Source organism: Rousettus aegyptiacus, unplaced genomic scaffold, assembly GCF_014176215.1.
Source record: "Rousettus aegyptiacus isolate mRouAeg1 unplaced genomic scaffold, mRouAeg1.p scaffold_m13_p_9, whole genome shotgun sequence".
Classification (NCBI taxonomy): domain Eukaryota; kingdom Metazoa; phylum Chordata; class Mammalia; order Chiroptera; family Pteropodidae; genus Rousettus; species Rousettus aegyptiacus.
The window spans coordinates 91,093,727-91,118,849 of record NW_023416312.1 but is presented as its reverse complement, the minus strand read 5'-3'; the positions used below and the strand labels follow the sequence as shown (position 1 = coordinate 91,118,849).

The following is a 25,123-nucleotide window of genomic DNA, read 5'->3' as shown; positions in this document are numbered from 1 at the left end:
CTGTCTCAGCTTTCAAAAGAGATTGAGCGTTACTCCCCAAGCACAAAAGACCCTTGAACTGGGCAGGAATGGATCCGCCACCCGTTTATGAACAAGCCAGGTGAATCGACTTTGTCCGTGCTAGAAGAGGATCAACTGCTTGAGATCGCAAATGACGGTGGCCTTAAAAGTATATTTGAGACAACTTCAAATCTCCCTACATCCTGGATTAAAGTCAAGGTGGAATATCCTGAGATGGCCACAAAAGCACTGAAAAGCCTGCAGCCATTTCCAACACCCTATCTTTGTGAAGCAGGGTTTTCTGCAGTGACAGCAACCAAAACGAGATTACAGAGTAGACTGGACATAAGCAACACTCTTTGAGTGTCACACATCTCTCCCAGATGGAACTGTCTAGTCGCAGGAAAACAAACTCAGGGCTCCCACTGATTCTGCATTATTGTGAGTTGTGCAATTATTCCATTATATATTACAATCAATAATAATAGAAATAAAGTGCACAATAAATGTAATATTGTAATATGCTTGAATCATTCCAAAACCATCCCCCCTACCCTGGTCCACAGAAAAATTGTCTTCCACAGAAATGGTCCCTGGTGCCAAAAAGGTTGGGGACCACTACTCAAGGAGTAATATTGCATAATGAGAAGAGGAAATGAATAGACAGAATCGAGCTTATATCCTACCTTGACATGTTTTGGCTGCAAATTTAGCACTTAGTTACCTAGCATATGCCTCTTGAGATTTTTGACAACTTTAAATTCCAGAAAGTCTAAAAAACATAGCATGTATGTTCTAGCAGGCTGATGCAACTGCCTGGAACTCTGCTCCCCTAGATATCTATCTGATTGTTTCCTATTAGCTCAAATTTCACCTTCTCAGAAAGGCCTTCCTTCACTACCCAGCTTCATTTTCTTCAGAGCACTTATCACTATAGGAAATTAAATTAGTATTGAATTATGCAATTTATAGTCTCTCTTACCAACTAAGTCAGTTCCGTGAAGGCAGGAATTTTATTTTTTATTATTATATCCCCAGGACCTAGAACAGGGTTCCTCAGAATATCTGATGAAGAATAGAATCCTGCGTCCCTCTCCGTTCACTTCATCAGTCACTGGGAAATACTAGTCTACTGTCAATGCTTTGGGCTTTTTCCCATTTCAAGGGCTTTGTATCTAGAGTTCTCTGCCTGGTGCACTCTTCCTTTCATTCTTTGTCTAGTGAATCTTTACTCAGTTTTCCAATCTCAGCCCAAATGGCAACTTCCTTACAGCAGGCATCCTTGATCCTGGGCTAGCTCAGTTACCCCTATTATAAGCTCTAAGAGCAAAATGTACTTTTCCTTCATAGCACTTACCACAGTTCTTAATTATTTATTTACTTGGGTGATTATTTAAGATCTGTCTCTTCCACTGGCACACAAGCTCTATGAGTTTACTGTTGTTTATATCCACTACCTAACACATTGCAGACACTCAATAAGTATATACTAAATGGATAAAGGAAGAAATGCATACATATGCAGGAAACTCAGCATATACAATACAAACCTTGTATGTTTATTAAAAACCCAAAGAATTGGGTTTGGGAAAAAAGGATACGTTTCAGGAAATACAAATTCTGAAAATACATATTGGGGCCATGCTTCCCCTTGCAAAGCAGAAAAGATTCACTGGCAAGAAGGCAAAGGTGTTCCAGTACACATGAGTAAGTAGGAAGTCCAAAGGTCATTTCAAAATATTGTCCAATGGGCACACAAGCAATTTCCCTTGAAATTGTTTTTCCTGTTGATCGTATTTTCTTTCAAAAAATTCACCAAGAGGGCTTGCACTCTCTATGTTACTTCTTATAAACAAGTATGTGGTTCATTGACTCCAACTCTAAAAGCAGTTCCAATTTCATGGTGAGGCTGCAGAGTGAATATAACAGCTAACTGGATAGCTATGCCTTCAACACACGAACGAACTCCACTAAGAATTAGAATCCTTAAATCATGGGTCTTTGTTTGGTGTCTTCTACACTTCAGTAGGAGAGGATATTAGGAACCACATAGTTCACTTGACATTTACATGTGCACTTAACATTTGTAAGTATACTTGACATTTATGATCAAAATCTGGCCCTTGGCACTGAATTGACTTAAAGATGAGAGTTACTGAGAGAGGGGAGCATTTCTCCTAAGTAAAGAGGGAATCAACACAATCAAACTTTATAATCCAAATACTTTCTTTCTTTAGCAGAAAAAGGACAGTACTTAATGTTTACTGGATCCTGCCCTCCATGGCCAATAGTGATGGAGGTAACATATATAAATTTTGTCTTGGTTAGGTAATTTGTTGTCCTTTGTGAGAGGGAAAAAATAAAACTATTGGATACTGCATACCTATGTACATAAATCAACTTGTAGCAAGTGGTCCCATCTCCTTCAAGCATCCCAGGCCCCCTAATCTATGACTCGCTCACCCCAATTTTTCTCCTCTCTCCCGCAGTATCCTATGGCATCCTAGCATAGTGGAGAACATCAGAGAGACGGGCTCATTGAAAATGTAAAGGAGACAATGGTTTGAACAGTTGTTCCCACCTCGCCAGATTGGATGACTTATCTTCTTTATCACTCTGATTTTTATAGCTTATTAACAAAATCAGGCTAGTCAACAGTTTATTTTTTGTTACTTAAAGGTGAACAAACTACAACCTATCCACAGGCAAAATCTAGCCCTCCAGTTGTTTTTGTCAACAAACTTATTGGAACACAGCCATGCCCATTCATTTATGCAGGGTCTATTGCTGCTTTTATGACACAGTGGCAGAGTTGAATAGTTGCAATAGAGACCATCTGTCCCACAAAGCCTAAGATATTTACTACCTAGCTCCTTATAGAAAGTTTACTGACTCTTACCTTAGACTGTGGTTATTCAATAATTGAAAAAAAAATCTGGACAACTTAAAATAGTAAATCATGTTAATGTTAATAAATGAAATATGTCCTTTCTATGCTGGTCACTCTTCCAACAACAAAAGCCTTTAACCTCTAAGCAATAAGTTGTTTTTATTTTTGCGTCGAATCATAAAATTTAGTCAGATTGCCCTCCCTCCACTATAAAATGTATTATACATGAAATAGAAGATACTGAACTTAATTTAATAACATAGCATAAGAGAATAAGCCTGATCTTTGGAGTTTAACCAGAGATTTGACAGAATTTGTGCCAATTCCATTAACAAATAGTCTACATTTTCTGGACAAGATGGCAGGGTAAGTAAATGCTGTGCTTGCCTTCTCCCATGACCATATTAAAATTACAACTAAATCATAGAACAATTAACTTGGAGAACCACCTGAAGTCTAGCTGAATTGTGTATATAATAAAGAGGCCACATCAAGACTGCCAGGAGGCACAGAGTCACAAAACAGGCTGACTCCACAGTGGTGTGTGGCAGTTGAACATCAGGAGGAATATCTTGGCTGCAGAGGTTCCCCTGAAGGATTGAGGGGCCCCAGATCCACACCAGGGCTCCCTGGTACAGGGTTCCAGTGCCAGGAAGAGGAGTCCCCATAAAATATGGCTGCAAAAATCAGTGGGGATTCTGACCATATGGATGAGACAGAAGGAACCTGGAAATATAGATATCCCCCTTAAAGGGCTTTCACACAGACTCACTGGCTTACAGACACACACACTGTGTTCCATCACAAAAACAGCAGCTCAGGAGGTGCCAGAGAAATACAGGGAAAGACTGAGTTAAGGGCTGGAGAAAGGTCCCTTTGTTGGGCCTTCCTCCTGAGCAGCCTACAGACAGGCACCATCTTGCCTGTATTGAACTATCCTCTCACATGGCCAATTTTGAATCTGTATTGGCCTAGCTAGACCTGCCTGCTCTACTCCGTGTCTCCCTGGAACCCCACTCCACTCAACTTGCAAACTGTTCATGGCAATCTCATTGCTCAGCAACCAGTCCCATCCTTACTCTCCACAAAAGGATCATTCGACAGCAATCAACAGGCCTCTGCTTGTGTACTTTGGGAAAAACTTTTGGTGGTGAGCTACCAGCCCCAGCCCAATCTGCAAAATCTCTTGAACAATTTCAAGGGTCTACAGGCCCAAGGTGGGCAGTGGCTAGCTTTGGTGTGAGTTGAGACTTCTGAGAGTGGCCACAGGCTGAGCACTGGCAACAAAACTAAACCTGCATTGGCTTCGTGAAATCCCATTGCTTTACCAGAGTGACTCTTCGGGATCCCCACCCCACCCAACTTGTGAACTGCTGGAGGCATATTCATGTCTAGGTAACCAGTCCCACTGAGCCCTCTTGGCATGAGGCTCTTTTAGCAACAATCAACAGGCCTTGGCTCATAAAACCCGGGAGATGATCCGAGTGGCAGGCAAACAGCCCCAGTCCAAGCTACAGTATTTCTTGAATAAATCTCGGGTGTCTATGGACTCAAGATGGGTGATGGCTAACCTCAGTGTGATCTGAAACTTTTGCAAGAGGTCACAAGATCAGCACTAAAACCAAACCTGAATCTACATTGGCAAGGTGGAATCCACTCATTTTACTTTGGTGGCTTGCTGGGACCATGCCCCACCCAAATCACATAGACCCAAAGGATCTTTTAGCTGCTGAGACTTACAAACAGTCTAAAGTCAGCCTCAAGTTTTTGGGGTGCCCTGGACCTTTTGCTAAGCTGCCCAAGACCTGGTACTGGTGGTGGCCAGCCTTAGTCCACAGCAGAGCCTCTCTCACTTGCCTCCAGGCCTAGGGCAGGCAGAGAAAAACCATGGATTGCTTTGCAGCTCATACCAGGTAGCACCAGGGGGTCAGAGGCAGCAGCTGACCTTGGCTTTCACTACAGCCCCTCACAAAAAGCCCCAGAACGAATACAGTGGGAGGCTGGCACAAGACCACAACAGAGCACCCCCTAATTATTCCCATGAGCAACACACCCAAAGGATGATCTCAAAAGGTACATGAGCCTGTTGGGGGGAATCCCACTCCATGGAGTCAACCCCCACACAGCAGCTCATACCCTGTGGGCATGGCCAATACTCACAGCCAGTCAGCCCAAGAGCCAATCCTATCCACTGACTTACTAACAGCAATGAAAGCTTAACTAAAACAGGACAGCACACAAAACTCACAAAAGAGACACTCCTGGAGCACTTCGCACAGGTGATCAGGGAGATTGTGCCACAGGGTTATACATGGTGCCTACTACATAAGGCTTTCTGGCCAAGACTGGGAGACATAGCAAATATACCTAATGCATAAACATGAACACAGGGCGGCAACTAAATAGAGAAAACAAAAAAAGTCCAAAGTGGAACAAGAGAAGATGACTCCAGAAAAAGAACTAAACAAAATAGAAAAAAGCAACCTGCCAGATACAAAGTTTAAGACAGTGGTTATAAGGATGCTCAATGATCTAAGAGGATGAATAAGTAATCTTGGTGAGAATTTCAGTAGAGAAACAGTAAGTATAAAAAAAGACATAGAAACCATAAAAAGAAACCAATCAGTAATGAAGAATACAATAAGTAAAATTAAGAGTATACTGGAAGAATTCAACAGTAGATCAGATGATGCAAAGGACTGATTTGGAAGACAAAGTAACATAACACACATAATCAGAAAAGCAAAAATAAAAAGTCAAAAAAAAAATGAAAAAAGGTTAAGGGATCTCTGAGACAATGTCAAGCGTGTCAACATTTGCATCACGGGGGTACCAGAAAAAGAAGAGAGACCCAAAGGATTGAGAAAATATTTGAAAAAATAATAACCTGGTGAAAAAAATAGACATACAAGTCCAGGAAGAACAAAGACATCCAAAACAAGAGTAACACAAATGGGCCCACACCAAGACAAATCATAATTAAAATGGCAAAGGTTAAAGACAAAGAAAGAATCCTAAAAGCTGCAAGAGTAAGGCAGCTAGTTACTTACAAGAGTACTCAAAAATGATAGCTGATTTATCAACAGAAACTTTGCAAGCCAGAAGGGATGGCTCAAAATATTCAAAGTGATGAAAAGCAAGGACCAACAACCAAGACTATTCTATGCAGAATAATTTAAACTGAAGGTGAGATAAAGAGAATCCCCAAAAGGAAAAAACTAAAGGAATTCATCACCAAAAAGCCAGTACTGCAATGTTAAAGGGACTTCTTTAGGAAGAAAGGAGGAAAAAGAAAATAAATATGAATAATAAAATGGCAATAACTATGTACCAATCAATAATCACTTTAAAGGTAAAGGTATTAAATGCTCCAATCAAAAGATACAGTGTAGCTGAATAAATAAGAAAACAAGACCTATATATATGCTGGCCACAAGAGATCAGCTTCACATGTAGATACACACAGACTGAAAGTAAATATATGGAAAAAAGACACTGTATGCAAATGCAAATGAAAAAAGAGCTGTAGTACCAAAACTTATCAGACAAAATAGACTTTAAAACGAAGGCTATAATAAGGGAAAAGAAGGTCATTACATAATGATAAAGAGATTAATCCAACAAGACAACATGACCCTAGTAAACATTTATGCACCCAAAGCAGGAGCAACAAATATAGAGCAAATATTGACCATCATAAAGGAAGACAGTAATACAGTCACAGTAGTAAACTTTAACACCCCGTTGACACCAATGAACAGATCTTCCAGACAGAAAAATCAAGAAGGAGACAGTGGCCTTAAATAACACATCAGACCCGATAAATTTAACTAATATTTTTAGAGCACTTCACCCAAAGACAGCAGAATATACATTCTTCATAAGGGCATATGGAACTTTTCCCAGAATAGACCACATGTTAGGCCACAAAACAAATAAATTTAAGAAGATTTAAATCATACCAAGCATCTTCTCAGATGGCAATGGTATGAAACTAGAAATCAATTATAAGAAAAAAAATGGGAAAATAAGCAAACATATAGAAGCTAAATAACATGCTACTAAACAATGAATAAGTTAATGAGGAGATCAAGAAAGAAATCCAGATACCTGGAAACAAATAAAAATGAAAACACAATGACTCAAAATCTATGCTATAGAGCAAAAGCAGTCCTAAGAGGGAAATTCATAGCAATACAAGCCTACCTCAAGAAACAAAACACAGCTCAATTAAGCAATCTAAATTTACACGTAAAAGGAAACAGAGAAAGAACAGCAAACAACGCCCAAAGTGAGTAGAAGAAAATAATAAAAGCCAAATGGAAATAAATGAAATGCAGTCTAAAAATACAATAAAAAAATCACAGAAATCAAGAGCTGATTCTTTGAAAAGATAAACAAAATTGATAAACTTTAAACCTGACTCATACAGAAAAAATGAGGCCCCAAATATATAAAATCAGGTATAAATAGAAGTGAGAATTGACTCCACAGAAATACAAAGGATTATAAGAAAAGTCTAAGCAATTACATGCCAACAAATTGGACAATCTGGAAGAAATAGATAAATTCTTAGAAATATACAATCTTCCAAGATTGAATCAATAAGAAACAGAAAATGTGAACTGATTGATTACTGCTAACAAAATCTGTAATTAAAAATACTCCCCAAAGAACAAAAGTCCCAGACCAGATAGCTTCACAGGTGAATTTTACCAAATATTCAAAAAAGAATTAACACCTATTCTTCTCAAACTATTCCAAAAAATTAAAAAGAAGGAAAAGCTCTCAAGCTCATTTTATGAGGCCAGCTGGTTCCAAACCCAAAGACATTACAAAAAAATTATAGGCCAATATTCCTGATGAACATAGATGCAAAAATCCTCAACAAAAAAATCCTCAACTGAATTTAGCAATACATTGAAAAGATCATATAACATGACCTAGTTAGATTTATTCCTGGGATGCAAGGCTGTTTCAGTATACGCAATTCAATTAATGTGATAAACCACGTTAACAAATTGAAGAATAAAAATTAGATGATCATATCAATAGATGCCGAAAAAGCATTTGACACAATCCACAATTTGACTCTTGGCAAATTGGGAACAGAGGGACCATACTACAACATAATAAAGGCCCTATATGACAAACCTACAGCAAACATTACCCTCAATGGTAAAAGCTAAAAGCATTTTTCTTAAGAACAGGAACAAGACAAGGATGTCCACTTTCACCACTTTCATTTAACATAGTATTGGAAGTCCTAACCTCAGCAATCAGACAAGAAACAGAAACAAAAGATATCAAAATTGGAAAGGAAGAAATAAAATTGTCATTATTTGCAAGAGACATACCATACAGAACCTTAAGTTTCCACCAAAAAGTTGTTAGAACCAATAAATGAATTCAGTAAAGTAGCAGGATACAAAATTAATATTCGGAAGTCAGTTGCATTTTTATACATTGATGATGAAGTATAAGAAAGAGAAATTAAGAACACGATATCATTTAAAATTGTGTTAAAAATTATAAAATACCTAGGAGTAAATTTAAACAAAGAAGTAAGAAACTTGTTGTCAATAAATTATAAGTCACTGAGAAAAAAACTGAAGATACAAACAAATGAAGTATATACCCTGCTCTTGGATAGGAAGAATTAACATTCATAAAATGTCTATAATATCCAAAGCAATATATGCATTTGATGCAATCCTTATCAAAAGACAATGGCATTTTCCTTTTTTTTAGTAATTTTTAAATTATTAAATTATAGTTGGCATACATTAGTTTCAGCTATATAACATTGATTACACATTTATATAACTAACCAAGTGCTCACCCTGATAAATCTAGTACTCTTCAGACACTGCACATAGTTATTGCAATATCATTGATTATATTCCCTATGCTATAATTTACATCCCCATAACTATTTTGTAGCTACCAATTTGTACTTCTTAATCTCTTCCATTTTCACCCATTCCCTCACCCTGCCTCCCATCTGGCAACCATCAAAATGTTCTCTGTATCTATGAGTGTTTCTGCTTTGTTTCTCCATTTATTTTGTTCTTTAGATTTCACACGTAAGTGAAATCATAAGGCATTTATATTTCTCTTTCTGACTTACTCCACTCAGCACAATATCTTCTAGGTCCATCCATGTTGTTGCAGATGACAAGATTTCATTCATATATGTGTACCACCTCTTCTTTACCCAATCATCCACCGATAAATACCCAGGTAGCCTCTAAATCTCGATTACTATAAGCAATGCTCCAATGAATATATAAATTCTCATGTTGCTTCTAAGTAATGTTTTCGGTTTCTTCAGAACATCCAAAAGTGTAATTATTGGCTCCTTCTTTGGCTCTTGCTATAACTTTTCTTTCAAAGTCTATTTTGTCTATTATTAACCCAGCTTTTTTTATTGTTTCCACTTTTATGAAACATCTTTTACCTTTCCTTTACTTTCAGTCTGTGTGTGTCTTTTGATCTGAGGTGAGTCTTCTGTAGGCAGCATATACATATGGTTTTGATTGGAGCATATAATTCATTTACATTTAAAGAAATTGTTGTTAGTTATATGATTATTGCCATTTTATTATTCATATTTCTGAAAATTTTTTTCTTTTTCTTCTTCTTAAAGAGGTCCCTCTAATACTGGCTTGGTGGTAATGAACTCCTTTATCTTTTTTGTGCCTGGGAAGCTCTTTATCTGTCCTTCAATCATAAATGATAGCTTTTCTGGGTAAAGTAATCTTGATTACAGGTCCTTGCTTTTCATCACTTTGAATATTTCATGCTCGCCCATTCTGGCCTCCAAAATTTCTGTTGAAAAATCAGTCTTATGGGAGCTCCCTTTTCGGTAACTAACTTTTTCCCTTGCTGCTTTTAAGATTCTTTCTTTGTCTTTAACCTTTGGCATTTTAATTATGATGTGTCCTGGTGTGGGCCTCTTTGGTTTCATCTTGTTTGGTACTCTCTCCTCTTTCTGGGCTTGTTTGCCTATTTCCTTAACCATGTAAGGGTAGTTTCCCATCTTTATTTTCAGAAATATGTTTTAAATTACTTGCTCTCTCTCTCTCTCTCCTCCTTCTAGTATTCCCATGATACAAATGTTGGTGCACTTGATATCACAGAGGCCCCTTAGATTATCCTCATCTTTTTGAATTTTTTTTTTCTTGTTGCTGTTCTAATTGGGCATTTTCTGCTATCTTCTCTTCTAAATCACTTATTGCATCCTCTGTTTCCTCTAATCTATTGTTGATTGTTCCTAAGGTATTCATTTCAATTATTGTATTCTTCATTTCTGCCAGGTTCTTTTTTCTGTCTCTTTGTTCATGCTCTCACTGAGTTCATCTACTCTTCCTCTAAGTTCATTGAGCACCCTTATAACCAGTGTTTTAAACTCTTTATCTGGTAGATTGCTTGTCTCCATTTTATTTGTTCTTTTTCTGGAGCTTTGTTCTGTTCTTTTACTTGGGACGTTTCTTTGTGTCCCCATTTTGGCTGCCTCCTTGAGTTTTTTTTCTTCTATGTATTAGGTATGGCTACTAAGTCTCTTGGTCTTAGTAGAGTGGACTCATATAGTAGGTGTCCTGTGGGCCCCTGCGGCACAGTCTCCTTGGTCACCTGAGCCGGGTGCTCCAGGTGTGCCCCTTTTGTGGGTTGTGTGTGTCCACCTACTGAAGTTGAGCCCTGATAGGTCTCCACAGGTCAATGGGAGGAATTGACCCTTGGGCTGATTTGTTATGAGGACTGGCCATGCCAACAGTGGAAGAGCTGTTATATAGGAGCTGACCCTGCTGAGCAGGATTCACTTTAGCGGGGCTCTGATGCCTGCCCAGTCTGCCCTTTGGATGTGTTGTCTTCAGATGTGGCCCTGGGTTGTGCTCCAGCTCATACTGAAGCTGTACACTGGACATGCAGGCAGGGGCCTCCTAGAAGCAGCCCTGCTGCTGGCCAAGTTCAGCCACAACCTGTACCTATCCAGAGCCACCTTGTATGAGCCACCAAGCAATCTGCAGATGAGACTGGCTGCCACTAGTACCAGGCTTGGGGCTTCTCAGTAAGTTACAGGGCATATAGAGGCTAGATGCTCCTTGTTTACATTTTGTGAACCCTTGAGTGATTTTAGAAAAGTTCAGAGCATGAGCCAAGAGAAGCCATTTATATAGACAAGCCACTAAAGCAACTTAGGTTGGTCTGCAAGTTGGGTTGGATGGAATCTCAAGGAATCACCTGGGCAGGGTGAACAGTGTTAGCCAGGTTGATAGAGACTCAGATACGGTGGCTATCAGCATCTGCACACCTGTTGGGGAAGGGCTCAACAAAGGAACCATGCCCTCTGCCAGTACTTCTGCCTGGGAGAAAGCTACCCTTCCATCCCTTGTCCTGAAGTCTGACAACTCAGTTCCTTAATGTATGTCCCTGGTACCTTTCGAGCTGTTGCCCTAGAGCTCAAGCTCAGAGTGAGTGAGTCTGTTAGCGATTAAGCCTGCGCACACTGGCCCCTTAAATTGAATGTCTGTGCCTCCGCAGACCCTCCATCTCAATCAGCCACAATTTCCACTGGTTTTCAGGGCCAGAAGTTGTGGTAACTTCTCTTACTGCCATGGGAATCCTGGGATGGAGAGCTCAATGTGGGGCCAGAAACCCTCGCTCCTGCAAGGGAACCTCTAACATACCCCACCTGATTTTCAACTGACACGCAGGTGTGGGACCAGACCGTTCTGCCATCTGCCCCTCTTATCAGTGTCAAGATGGCCTCCTTTGTGTGTTCCCAGTTGCAGAACATCTGTTGAGCTAGACTTTAGGCAACTCCAAATTATGCTGTTCTGTAGTTTAGTTGTAATTTTATTTATTTATATATTTTAGGCGAAGCAACCCTTGGTTGACCTCACAGATTGCAAGGACTTTGTCAGCTTACAATCCCTTATTTTTTTAAGCCTATAGCCCCTGGTCTTCCTAGGTGGTCTCCCATCCAAGTACTAACCAGGCCTGACCCTACTTAGCTTCTGAGATCAGACGGGATCAGGATTGTTCAGGGTGACATGGCCAGACACATTTAGTTGTAATTTTGATGTTATTGTGAGAGGAAACAAGCACGGCATTTTCTACTCACACTACCTGATATCTAACTACACTACAAGGCTATAATAATCAAAACAGCATGGTACCAGCATAAAAACAAACACATTGATCAATGTAACAGAATAGAGAGCCGAGAAATTAAGCCCTGCCTCTATGGCCATTTAATCTATGAGGAGGTAAGAATATACAATGGAGTAAAGACAGTCTATTCAATAAATAGTGTTGGGAAAACTGGACGGATACATGCAAAAAAATGAAACTGGACCAACTTCTTTCACCATATATAAGAATAAACACAAAATAGATTAAAGACTTCAGTGTAAGATCCAAACCATAAAATTCCTAGAAGAAAAGATAGTGATGAAGCTCTCTGACATTATTCTTAGTACAATTTTAGGGAAACAAAAGAAAAAAATAAACTGGGACTACGTCAAACTAAAGTTTTTGCACAATAAATTAAACAATCAACAAAATGAAAAGATAAACTATTGAATGGGAGAATATATGTGCCTACAACACATCTGATGAGGGGTTAATATCCAAAACTTATAAAGAACTCATATAACCCAATGCCAAAAACCAACCAATCTAATTTAAAAATGGGCAGAAGACTTGAATAGGTTTTTCTCCAAAGAGGACATACAGATGTCCAATACACGCATAAAAAGATGCTCAACATCACTAATCATCCAAGAAATGCAAATTAAAACCACAATGAGATATCACCTCACACCTGTCAGAACAGCTATCAGTAATAAATCGACAAACAATAAGTGTTAGCAAGGACGTGAAGAAAAGGGAACCCTCATGAACTATTGGTGGGACTGTAAATTGGTGCAGCTACTATGGAAAACAGTTGGATGTTCCTCAAAAAATTTAAAAAAGAACTACCTTATTACCTAGCAATTTCACTTATGGGTATTCACACACAAAAAATATTAATTCAAAAAGATATATACATCCAAATGTTCACGGTAATGCTATTCACATTAGCCAAGATATGGAAGCAAACTAAGTGCCTATCAACAGATGATTGAATAAAGAAGAAGTGGTACATATATATACCATTACCATGGAATATTACACAACCATAAAAAATAAAATCTTACCATTTGCAACAACACGAATGGACCTAGAGGGTATTATGCTAAGTGAAATACATCAGAGAAAGAAAGACAAATACCATGTGATTGTACCTATATGTGGAATCTGAAGAACAAAATAATCAATCAAACTAAATGAAAACAGACTCACAGATATAGAGAAAAAGCTGATGGGAGGAGGGTTAAGGAGCTGGGTGAAAAGGTGAAGGGATTAAGCAGCACAAATTGGTACACACAAAATAGTCACGGAGATGTTCATGAAGTACAGCATAGGGAATATAGTCAATAATATTGTAATAGCTATGTATAGTGCTAGGTGGGTACTAGAGTAGTTGGGGGATCACCTTTTACATTATATAAATGTCTAACCACTATGCTGTATACCTGAGACTATTTTTTTGAAAAGTAGCCCAATGAGTTTTACATATGCTCCAAGCCCTGTTAGATATTTCTTTTTGTATTCCTCTATTTTGAACAACTGCTATGTTCCCAAGAACTTGTTAGCTATGGGCTCTCCCTGAAAAAGAAAAAAAACTGAGGTCATACCCTCCATTTAGTGGCAATTTGCTCACCTAACCTGCTGACCTTTCTCCGTGTTCTCTATGCTCACCAACACTGTTTTAACCTAGATCCAACTTCCTGTTTCCTAATAAAAGCCAATCAACATCAAAACCAGAAATATTGTCCTTGTTCTGAGCAACAGTAGGCCTGAAACTGAAGTTACAGGAGCCATTATAAAAAACTAAATAGTCATTATAAACTGACAGCAGACCTTTTACCAATTTACTTAACCATCTCTGGTAATGACTCTCTTTACAAGAGTGAAACAGCTAGAGTATGGCTATTTAAATACTGTAAAAATTAGAAAGGTCAGGAGATAGAGTTTAGCCTCATTGAGTTTTTGCAAATAATGATAAATGAGATCTTTCACCTTGGTGTTAGAGAGAATTTTATGAATCTGACGTCAAAAGCAAGAGAAACAAAAGCAAAAATAAATTAATGAGACTACCTCAAACTAAAAGCTTCTGCACAGCAAAAGAAACCATCAACAAAGCAAAAAGGCAACCAACTGAATGGCAGAAGATATTTGCAAACAACATCTCCAATGAGGAGTTATATCCAAAATATATAAAGAACTTACACAACTCAAAAACAAACAAACAACAACAACAACAACAACAAAATAATCCAATTCAAAACTGGGCAGAGGACATGAACAGATACTTCTACCAAAACAAATAGCCAACAGACATATGGAAAGATGCTCAAGTTCACTAGCTATTAGGTGAATGCAAATTGAAATTGCAATGAGGTACCACCTCACACCTGTTATTAACAGGACAAGTAATAACAAGTGTTTCAGGGATTGTGGGGGGAAAAAGAATCCTCATATACTGCTGGTGAGAGTGTAAATTGGCACAGCCACTATGGAAAACAGTACGTTGGTTCCTCAAAAAACTAAAATAGAATTATCATATGACCCAATAATCTATTTTCCATTTTCACAAAACTTGAAAACATTTATCTGCAGTGATATATGCACCCCAAAGTTCAGAGCAGCATTAGTCACAATAGCCAAGACATGGAAACAACCAAATTGTCCTTTGATAAATGATTGGATAAAGAAGTGGCAAATATATAAAATGAAATAATATTCAGCCATAACAAAAGATGAAATACTGCCATTTGCAACATGGACGGATTTTGAGATTATCATACTAAGCAAATAAGTCAGACAGAAAAAGTTGAGAACTATATGATGATTTCACTCACATGTGGGATATAAAACTGAAAGCAGCAAATGAACAAACAAGACAAACAAAAACTCTTAGACACAGATAACAGTTTGGTTACCAGAGGGGAAGAAATGTGATGGAGGGTAAATAAGGGTAGAGGGGGTCACATACGTAGTGACAAAGTGAGATTTGACTTTGGGTGGTGAACACCAAATACAGTATACAGATGATGCATTATAGAATTGTACATTTGAAACTTATGTAATTTTATTAACCAATGTCACCACAATAAATAAAATAAAAAATTTTAAAAGTCAGTTCCATGTTCTCCGTAGCTATTGAGATTATACTCATCACTGAATCAACCACACCAGATCCAAGAATTCCCTGCCTCAGAGGCTGGACTTGGAGCGGCTCCTTTGAAACCTCACACCAGGCTTCCCATAATCAGGAATGCAGCTTTCCCCTGTTCCCCTCCACAGAATGAGTTATCTGGAGGAAGCAATCCAGTCTAAGTTATGAAAGCCTATTAGAGATCATCCTGGCTTGGTCACGAGGAAGACTCAGAATTGAAAACCTAACAACTCAGCCCTTATGCTCCACAGGGTGATTCCACAGGGGACTAGCTGATACATTTACGCAGAAGACCTTGTTTTCTAGAAGCTGAGCCTGGAAAAAGTTTTATTATATTCTCTCTCTGATACAGTGTATGTGCAATGGCTGTCCTTGGCATGAGGATTCTGGAATAAAATCTCCACATTTCATCACTTCAGAGGGCACTATTAAAATTGCAGTCTATGTGAGTGGTGTCTCCTTGAAATTGTATTGTGCACAACTTGCAGGACCACAGTGTGTGCTTGGCAGAATAATGGTCCTAAAGATACCCATGTCCTTAATCCTGGGTATGACAACATGTTAGGTTACTTGGCAATGGAAAATTAAGATTGAAGATGAAAATAAGGCTGCTAATCCATTGACCTTGAGAGAGGGAGATTACTCTGTGTGATGGTTAATTTTATATGTCAATCTAGCTGGGCCAAAGTGCTTACTTATTTGATTGAACATTGTTCTGGATATTTCAGTCAGGGTGTTTTTAGATAAAATCAACATTTAAGTCAGTGAACACTGTATAAGGCAGACTTCCCTCCATAACGTGGGTGGGCCTCATCTAATCAGTTGAAGGTCAAAGGAATTCTCCACCAGATGGCCTTCAGACTTGAACTGCAACATTGGTCCTTCTCTAGTCTCCAACCTGTTAGCCCACCCTGAAGATTTTGGACTTGCCAGCCTCTACATTTGCATGAGCAAATTCCTTAAATCAATCTCAGTATTTTAGTCTCTCTCAGTCAGTCAGTCTCTCTCTCTCTCTCTTTCTCTCTCTACACACACACACACACACACACACACACACACACACACACTATGGGTTCTGTTTCTCTGGAGAACCCTGGCTAATATAGTTTATCTTGTTGGATCACAAGGGCCCTTTAAATATAGAATAGGGTGACAGAGAAATAAGAGTGATGAGATGTAAGAAAAACTAAACTCACTATAGGGACCATGAGCCAAGGAATGGCAGCTTCTAGAAGCTGGAGAAGGCAATGAAACATATTTGCCCCTAGAGTCTTAAGAAATGCAGCCCTGCTGACATCTTGATTTTAGCCAAAGGAGATCCATTTTGGACTTCTTTTCCCCAGAACTGTAAGAGAATACATGTGCATTGCTAAACTGCTAAATCTGTAATATCTTGTTCAGCAGCAACAGGGAATTAATACAGCAAGAAAATGACCCTTCTTTGGAGTCTCACACATCTGGGTTCTCACTAGTTTCTACTACCTATCGCAGGCCTGCAACCCCTTATCTGAGATTCCAAAATCTAAAAAGCTTTGAAAAATAAAGATGTTTTATAACTTATTTGGCAGTAATACCTAATTTGATCTGGGCTAATATGGAGATACTTATAGTCTCCATTTATCCCACTTCATGTGAATATTCATATATTTCAATGCATAAATATTAATGCATTTGATTTGCATTTGATTTTGTGTTGTTACCCCTGACCCTACTAATGATGTTATGTAATATATGGTACATATACTGTACATCTTTCTAAAATCCAGCAATTTCAGAATTTTGAAACATATATGACTTTAGATAAAAGACTGTGGATCTACCTATGTATGAGCTTGTGGAATTTATTTACTTCTTTAAGTATCAGTTTCCTCATTTGCATTACTAATTATTCAATAATTATAATAGGTGTTAGCTATTATTACCCCCCTTTTCTCTTTGCCTCATTCCTTTTACCCTTTGCCTATGCTAGTATCCCACATGCACCTACTACATTCTACAAATATTTGAGTGCCCACTATGTATCAGGTGCCTTGTTCCCTCTCTCTTCTTCAGTGCTTTTACTGAAATAATTTCCTCACAGATAACCATTAAAAAAACTGGCCCGAACTGTCTGCAACAGACCATCTCTGAACCCAATAGTCAAACAACATTGAGGAATGTACTGGTCAAAGGATCGAAGGATAAGTAGGAAGAAAACATTTGTTTGCTGAGTAGGGGCAAGCAAATGTTTATTAAAAACCCTATGCATACTGTAGAGCTGAAAACAAAGAATCACACAGACACAGTCTCTTGTCTTAGAAGCTTATAAAAAACACTAATCTACAATAGAGGAAAGGTATCACTATGACCTTAGAAGTCACTGAGAAGACAAACTTTTTAAAATATTAGTTGGCTCAAATTATTCAACAAATATTTCTTAATCATTAATTCCCAGGACTTTCACATGCATTATCTCATTTAACCCTCATCTCAATATTGCATACTTTTATTATGTGAATATGTAATTGATAAGCAACTCTAGTGCAGAGAGATGAAGTGATTTATTCAAGGTAATATAGTGGCAGTCAGGATTTCAAACTTGTCTATCCAAGCCAATTCCCCCATATTTCACATTTCCTATACTATGCTGTGGCTTAGTTTCTTTCTTTCTTTTTTTTTTAAATGCCTCTTGATTTAGATAAATTAGTTGAGGTAGTAGATATGTGAAAACAAAGCTTTCCACCAGAGAGTTTAGAGAAAAGCACAAAACATTGTTAAATTCCTTTCATTCTCCACGGCCTTCTTTCTGGGGCATGCTTTACTTAGCTAAGGGTTACAGATACTATTCCTTAAATTTTTCAAAAAAAAAAGTTTATCTTCCAATTCTTAGAAAGAAAAATGTTTGCTATCCTTGGGCCAAAATACACATTATTAGAAGGCATTCTTTTTAACCTTTGAACAACTGAAAAATATGTAAAAGCTCCTTTTCTTTGAGTTATTTTCCCCTACTCTCTTTATACATGCAGATCACACTCCTTTGAGATTCTGATCTTTTCCCATGATGCACTTGGCTGACAGAAAGACAACCTTCCTGCACAGAAATGCCAGTTGAGTTGACAAGCAAACTCCATCAGTATGCAATGTTTACACGGTACAGTTGAACAACAGCAGTTCACACAGTCTACTGTCTTGGATCGGAATTCTAATTAAGCCTTAAATCTTCTGAGTTCAGATTAATTCTTATCACTGAGGTCTTAGGCTTTTTGTTGTAGAAATCTGAAGCTTTGTTTGTCTGCAAAGAAAACAGTATATAATGCATTACCAGCTTGGTCTGAGCAGTTGTGTATAAACATCCTGGTTCACTGTGAAATGAATGCAATTTGAATCAGTCCATGTAGATATTTTTTTCTCATTAATTACCACTGGCAGTGGTCACTGAGGATTAGAGAACCACACTTTTCTGGAGTTGGCTATCCTCCACTGACACACAAAATAAGGGGGTTTGTGAAACAAATATCAGTTATTGGAACAACTATTGAGCTCAAGTTCATACCACATCAAAAAAGAACTGTATTGGTAAGCTTATAGCAAATAGTATCCAAATTCAAACAGTTTCAACCTATTAAAACTTCTAAAGTATACTTCAAAAGAGACAGCTGGAAAGCCAAGTGCCATTCCACCTCTTTTGAGCTTTTACCTCTGCAACAAATTTCACCATCTCTGTCACAAAAGCACAAATGAAGCTTATAAAGTACCAATTACTGTAGAGCAGCCCTATTGAAGTCAATGTTTTCCCCTCCCTTAGTTTAAATGACATATCATCAACATTATCACCTAAGATGCTTTATTGGAAATTAAAAAGAAGTGATTAGCACTAATCCTTTTCCAGAATTAGAAGTGACAGAAAAATAACACATTTTGGAACTTCACTCTTAAAAAGCAATTTTGTTTTCATTGCTATTCCTGAACAATGAACTCTGATGACAGTTCAAAAGGCTGGAGGGTAGGGGGTGTGATTTTCCAGCTAACAAAGGCTTGTAATTCTCTCTGAGACCAAAATGAAGTATTCCAAAGGTTCAGCCATGTGCAGGACTTGAATCTTGCTATCGCCAGAGACACCTCACTCAGGAAGTTCTACAGAGTCAACAGAACAGTCTACAGTGTGAGATCCAATGTACTGGCATTGTTATCTGGTAGAAGCCTCACTGAAGGGAGACAAAAATTCCAGCTTAGACAAGACATAGCATTAATTGGCTAATGGGTGGGGAAAGAGTGTTGTGCTTGTGTTATTTTGAGTGTCAGAGAGGTATAATTTAATTTCTGCAAATACTGAATTCAGAGAAAATTTTAGAAATCATTCCCATGTTTATTGGTTAAGCTATGTGTTTTCTAAGCAGAAGCAAGTTTGGGTTCCACAAAACTGAAGTGTGAAGAGGATTATTCAAAAGTTATTTTAAAAAAAGTTTCAATGGTTCTGGACTTGGGGGATAGTTGCATACCTCAGGTGAGGGATAGGGAGAAAAGAGAGAAGAGCTTCCTGGACCACTAAACAGATAATGGATCATGAAACATCATGCTCATCCAAATGAGCCTAAGACAGGTCATGACTCACAACAGGAACTAAATAATATTAATTCTAATAGGGTGAAGTAAAGGTTTTTGATCAGGAAAGTGGAGTGATGAGAAGTAGCTTTAGGAAAATTCACTTGTTAGCACTATGTAGGATGACCCGGATCTGGAAGAAAGTGGAGAGAGAGAAAACAATCAGGAGGCATAATGACATAGAATGGAAAATAGAATTAAAAGTAAAACAACAGGTCAACCTCATTAGTAATCAGGAAAATACAAATTAAAATAACAACAAAATAATCGCTCCTTTCAAATGTGCAATAAATGAGTCTAGTAATATCATGTATTAGCAAGAATTTGAGGAAAGAAGCCTTTGGAGGACAACTTGACAGTATCTCTTAAATTTTTAAATCTGCAAATACTATGACGCAGGAATTTCACTTATAGAAATACTACTACAAAAAAGGGAAAATGTAGGATGTTCACTGTAGTATGGTAATAATCGAATAACCACAACAAAAATAACAACCAAAAATGCCCTGGAAAAAACACTCTAAATGTCCATCAGAAAAGGACTGGTAAAATAAATGGATGGTACATCCTATTTTGTTAACACAATTTAAACAACAGTTTAAAAGACTGAGGAAGATCTATATGTACTGACATGAAATGATCTTCACATGTGCTAATAAGCTGGAAAAACAAGGTAACATGATAATGCATATAGCAGAGGTCCTTAACCCCAATATAGGTCAGCGACCTGCTAAGAACTGGGCTGCACAGCAGGGGGTGACAGAGCAAAGCTTCATCTGTATTTGCAGCCGCTCCCCAGCTCTAGCATCACCGCCTCAGCTCCACCTCAGATCATAAGGCATTAGATTCTCATAGGTCCCTGGTGCCAAAAAGTTTGAAGACTGCTGGATAATCCCATTTATACAAAAATAACCAAAACCAACCAAATATGTGTATATATGTGTAGAAAAAGGTCTGAAAGGGTACACACCAAACTATTATTAAATGAAGCTACCCTATTTTTTAATTACTGAGTTAGAATTATGCCTGACATACTATTAAGTGAAAAAAGCATGTCAAAGTGAAATACGTATATAGTATGGTCTTATGTATGTGTTTGAAAATCTGTATGTTTATGTTTCAGTCTGTTCCAGCTGCTATAACAAATACTACATACTGGGTAGCTTAAACAACAGAAATTAATTTCTCACAGTTCTGGAGGCTGGGAAACTCAAGATCAAGGTGCTGTCAACTTTGATTTCTGGCGAGAGCCTTCTTGGTTTGTAGAGCCACCTTCTCCCTGTACCCTCACATGACCAACAGAGAGCTAATCTCTCTTGTGTTTCTTCTTATAAGGGCACTAATCCCATTCATGAGGGTTCTATTGTCATGACCTAGTCACCTCCCAAAGGCCCAATCTCCAAATACCATCTCACTGGTGATTAAGTCTTCAATATATCAAGTGGGGAGGGACACAAACATTCAGTCCATAGCAAAGTACCTTGTTATGCTTATATATAAATAGAATATAAACTGAAGGATTCATACCATGATTCCAAGCAAGCATCAGTGATTACTTCTGGGCAAAAAAGTAGGATGTAGTCATTGCAGCATGGGGTGTGGCGGGGTAGAGCATGGAAAGGGTTGATGGGGCTGGTTGATGAAAGAACATGTTTATTGTTTATTATGTATACTTTTGTATTAATTATGTTTTTATAATAGACATGTATAAACTTGTAACATTTTGCTTGCTTTGAGAAAATACATATCAAAAAGAACAATCTCAGGTTTGTATGGTTTCTATTCTGAACCCATCTGTGGACTACCTGGAACCCACCCTAGAGCCAGTGAGCTGCAGATCACCACTTTAAAGACAGACTAGCTCACTCTTCCCAGAGCCAAGTTCACCCACTGAGGCAGTGAATCAAGGCCTTCTGATGCTCTCACATAAGAAGTCTCAGAAGGCAGATTTAGCAGGTGACACTCTGGTGATCGCTGCTTCCAAGAACTACCCCTAACACACACACACACACACACACACACACACACACACACACACACACACACACAGCAATGTTTTTGGACCTCTGAAAATTCTGTACAAAACCACTATGGTATAAAGCTTTGGTGTCTTAGTGTGCTGATGCTCTGGATGACTAGTTAAAACTGAAAATCGATCTATTCTCATCCCTAGGCAATGTCTTGCTACAACACACACTGTAGATCAAATGGCACATTGCTTATGCATCCAGCTAAGGAATAAAGTAGAGTTTCCTTCGAGCAACTGTAATTTATACCTCTTCTTAAATAAAGAACCTGTGTGTTTCCTATAGGCACACAATTCTTTCAAACTGGACATACTTCTTTTGGAGCTGTCCATACTTGGGGCACTCAGTGTCTCCTGGGAATAATTTTAAGTCAGCAATTTGTACTGAGTGAAGATTGCTTTAGTACCATTCTTGGCTCTATTTGTTTCATAAAATGTCACATTTTCAGACAATACAGTTCTGGGGAATTGGTATAAACAAAGTGAAACTTATACTTAACAGAGCCCTGCTTTTTTTTAAAGGACACCTAGGAGTTTTCTATTAGGATTCTTCTTGAAGTTTAGTTTTAGTCGTTTTTAAAATTATTTTAAGAAAATTGAACCACTCATCCTTATTCTATCATCTGACATTCATTCGTTCATTGATTCAATCATTTCACTTCATTCATTCAATGAATATTTTCTGAGTACCAATTATTTAAAAAGCATTTACTGAAACATACTATGTTTCAAGACCTGTGTAAGGCACTAAAATGAGGTGGTCTCTGTGAGTGACGGTACTAGTGATAAATGCTGGGATAGTAGAAAATGAATCATCTCTGCCTTCACTGCTATCACCCAACCAGCTTGGTTCAATTAGCTTTGTTTTAGCTTTCCCGTCATCCATCCATTCATCAACACATGTGCATATTGAGTTCCAGGCATTCTGTTAGGCATTAGAGATGTAACTGTGAACAAAATAAGACAAAGTCACAGCCTGGAGTGCTGCCCCATAGAGAAAACAACTATTGATCAAATAATCACACAAGTACTACAAAACTGTAATAGTGACAAAGTACACCAAGACATACATTGTGCCCTTCATCCCTTGTCCCAATATTCCTAAAGTGCAACTATAGCAGATACACTTTAATCTATTTTGTGTATTGGATATCCAGGTAGGATTTAGGGGTAAAATGGGGTTTGATTGTTTAAAGTTGGAAAACAGCTACTGTATTGTATTTAACTTTGTGTCATTATGTTGGCTATGAATTTTCTTTCTATTGAATCTTTACAATTCAAATCAGAAGATGTGCTTTCTTAAAAGTTATTTCTTAATCTTGCTGAAAGGTTCTTATTTCCCTAGGATCTCATGGTCCCTCATTTTATAATAGTTTCCTTTGAGTTTTATCTGTCTTTATATCCCAAATGAATTCTTATTGGTGAACAAAAATCAAGCAAAAAAGAATTCATCTTGCTGACTCACTTTCTATATAAGGAGCTAATCTTTAATGTAAACTCAATTCATTCTTGATGATAGATATAACCTGTTATATTGATTTAAGAGCAGACACTAAACTCCCATGACCACTCTAACACTAGGTGCAAAAATATCTGACAAAATGTCCTTACTTTCTACTTAGTGAGCATTTTTTATTGTGTCCAATTATGATATCACACTTGTTCTTAACCTCTTCACAAATAGAAATAGTAATTCCTTACACTAAGATGTTATAATATATTTATGAAGAACTTCAAATGCATTACCTCATGTGATCCTTAAACAACTCAGTAACTTTTAAATAGTATTTGAAAATGGCACAATGCAACTAGCCAGCTATATTGTCGATGCTTTGCTTTTGAGTTTTGGAAATGCCTGTTTTCTATTGGTATTATACATCCTTATAAAGTTTTGAACTAATAACAAACAAAAAAGAGTAAGAAAGAATTATATTTTCTATTTTATGAGATTTTAATTTTGTCCTTATCTCCAATTTTTCATTTATGAGGTTGTCAAGAAATGGGATTATACTGGTTATAGGCAAACCTTACATATGCAGAAGCTGATCAGTTAAACATTTTATTTTGACCAAACGTGCTACCACAGCTAACCAAACTATATCCATATCTTCATTATGCAAATAAGGTATTGAGGTAATTCTGTGCTTCTCCTAATTGTTTTAATGTTTCTGAGCAAATAGCACAGCTTAATTTCACCTAAAGAAACTGAAGTGGGTTGAATGTGACCTTCCAAAAGATATGTTCACATCCAAATACCTGGAACCTGTGAATATAACCTTATTTGGGGGGAAAGAGGTCTTTGAAAATATAATTAAGTTAAGGGTCTTGAGACAAGATCATCCCGGATTATCCAGGTAGGCCCAAATACAATGACAAGTGTCCTTAAAAGAAACAGAAAAGATACAAACATACAGAGGAGAAGGTAACATGAAGATAGAGGCAGAGATTAGAGTGAAGCCGCCACAGTCAAGGAATGCTTTGAGCCACCAAAATCTCGAAGAGTAAAGAAAAGAACTCCCCTAGAGCCTCCAGAGGGAGTGTGGCCTCACAGACACTTTGATTTCATACTTCAGACCTTCAGAGCTGTGAAAGAATAAATTTCTGTTGTTTTAAGCCACTCAATTTGTGGTGATGTTTTATGGCAGCCACTGGAAACTTAATACACTAACCAAGTGAATGCTTCAAGTCATTGCTTACAACCATTCTTCACTTTAAAGCCTGGACATTCACTCTGTTCTTACTAAGTCAGATTCCTTGTAAGGCTAACTAGCCTTTATCACCATTGAACAAAGGTAAACTTTAAGTCTTTCTAAAATTGCAATTCTACTTCAGAAGCCTTTTAAAAATTATTAAATATTTTTAAATTCAAGAAAAAAGAGGTGAACTTCCCATTGTCATATTACCACAAAGGAATTACTTATTTTAAAGCACTTGATTAAACCTCGTTATTTTGGTATGTTGTAGAAAAATGTAAAATGCTGTGTCTACAAACATCTAAAGAAAAACTTCTAAAATGATTGCATTAAATCTTGATGCAATGCATTGTGTTTGCTTCTGAGGCATTTTCCAATTTAACTAGATTTTACGGCTCCAGTTCAGTTAGCTAGTGTTTTATGTTTAGAAACTGTGTGTGTGTTGGGGGGGGGGGTAGGTTGATGGGTTGTTTCAACAGACCACTGTTACTCAATTTGTATGCTTCTGATATATGATATTTATTGTATTCTTTGCACATTAGGTACAATAGTAGTGGAAAGATAAAAATCGTTGTTACTGAGCATTAATAGCATAAATTAAAAAATAAACAGGAAATTTATAAAAGTTCACTAAATATTAAGCC

At 37.6% G+C, this 25,123-nt stretch overlaps 1 pseudogene; it reads right to left on the bottom strand.

Moving 5' to 3' along the window:
* Positions 1 to 11,839: 11,839 nt before the first annotated feature.
* Positions 11,840 to 11,958, bottom strand: LOC118608438 (annotated as a pseudogene).
* Between the last annotated feature and the right edge of the window lie 13,165 nt (positions 11,959 to 25,123).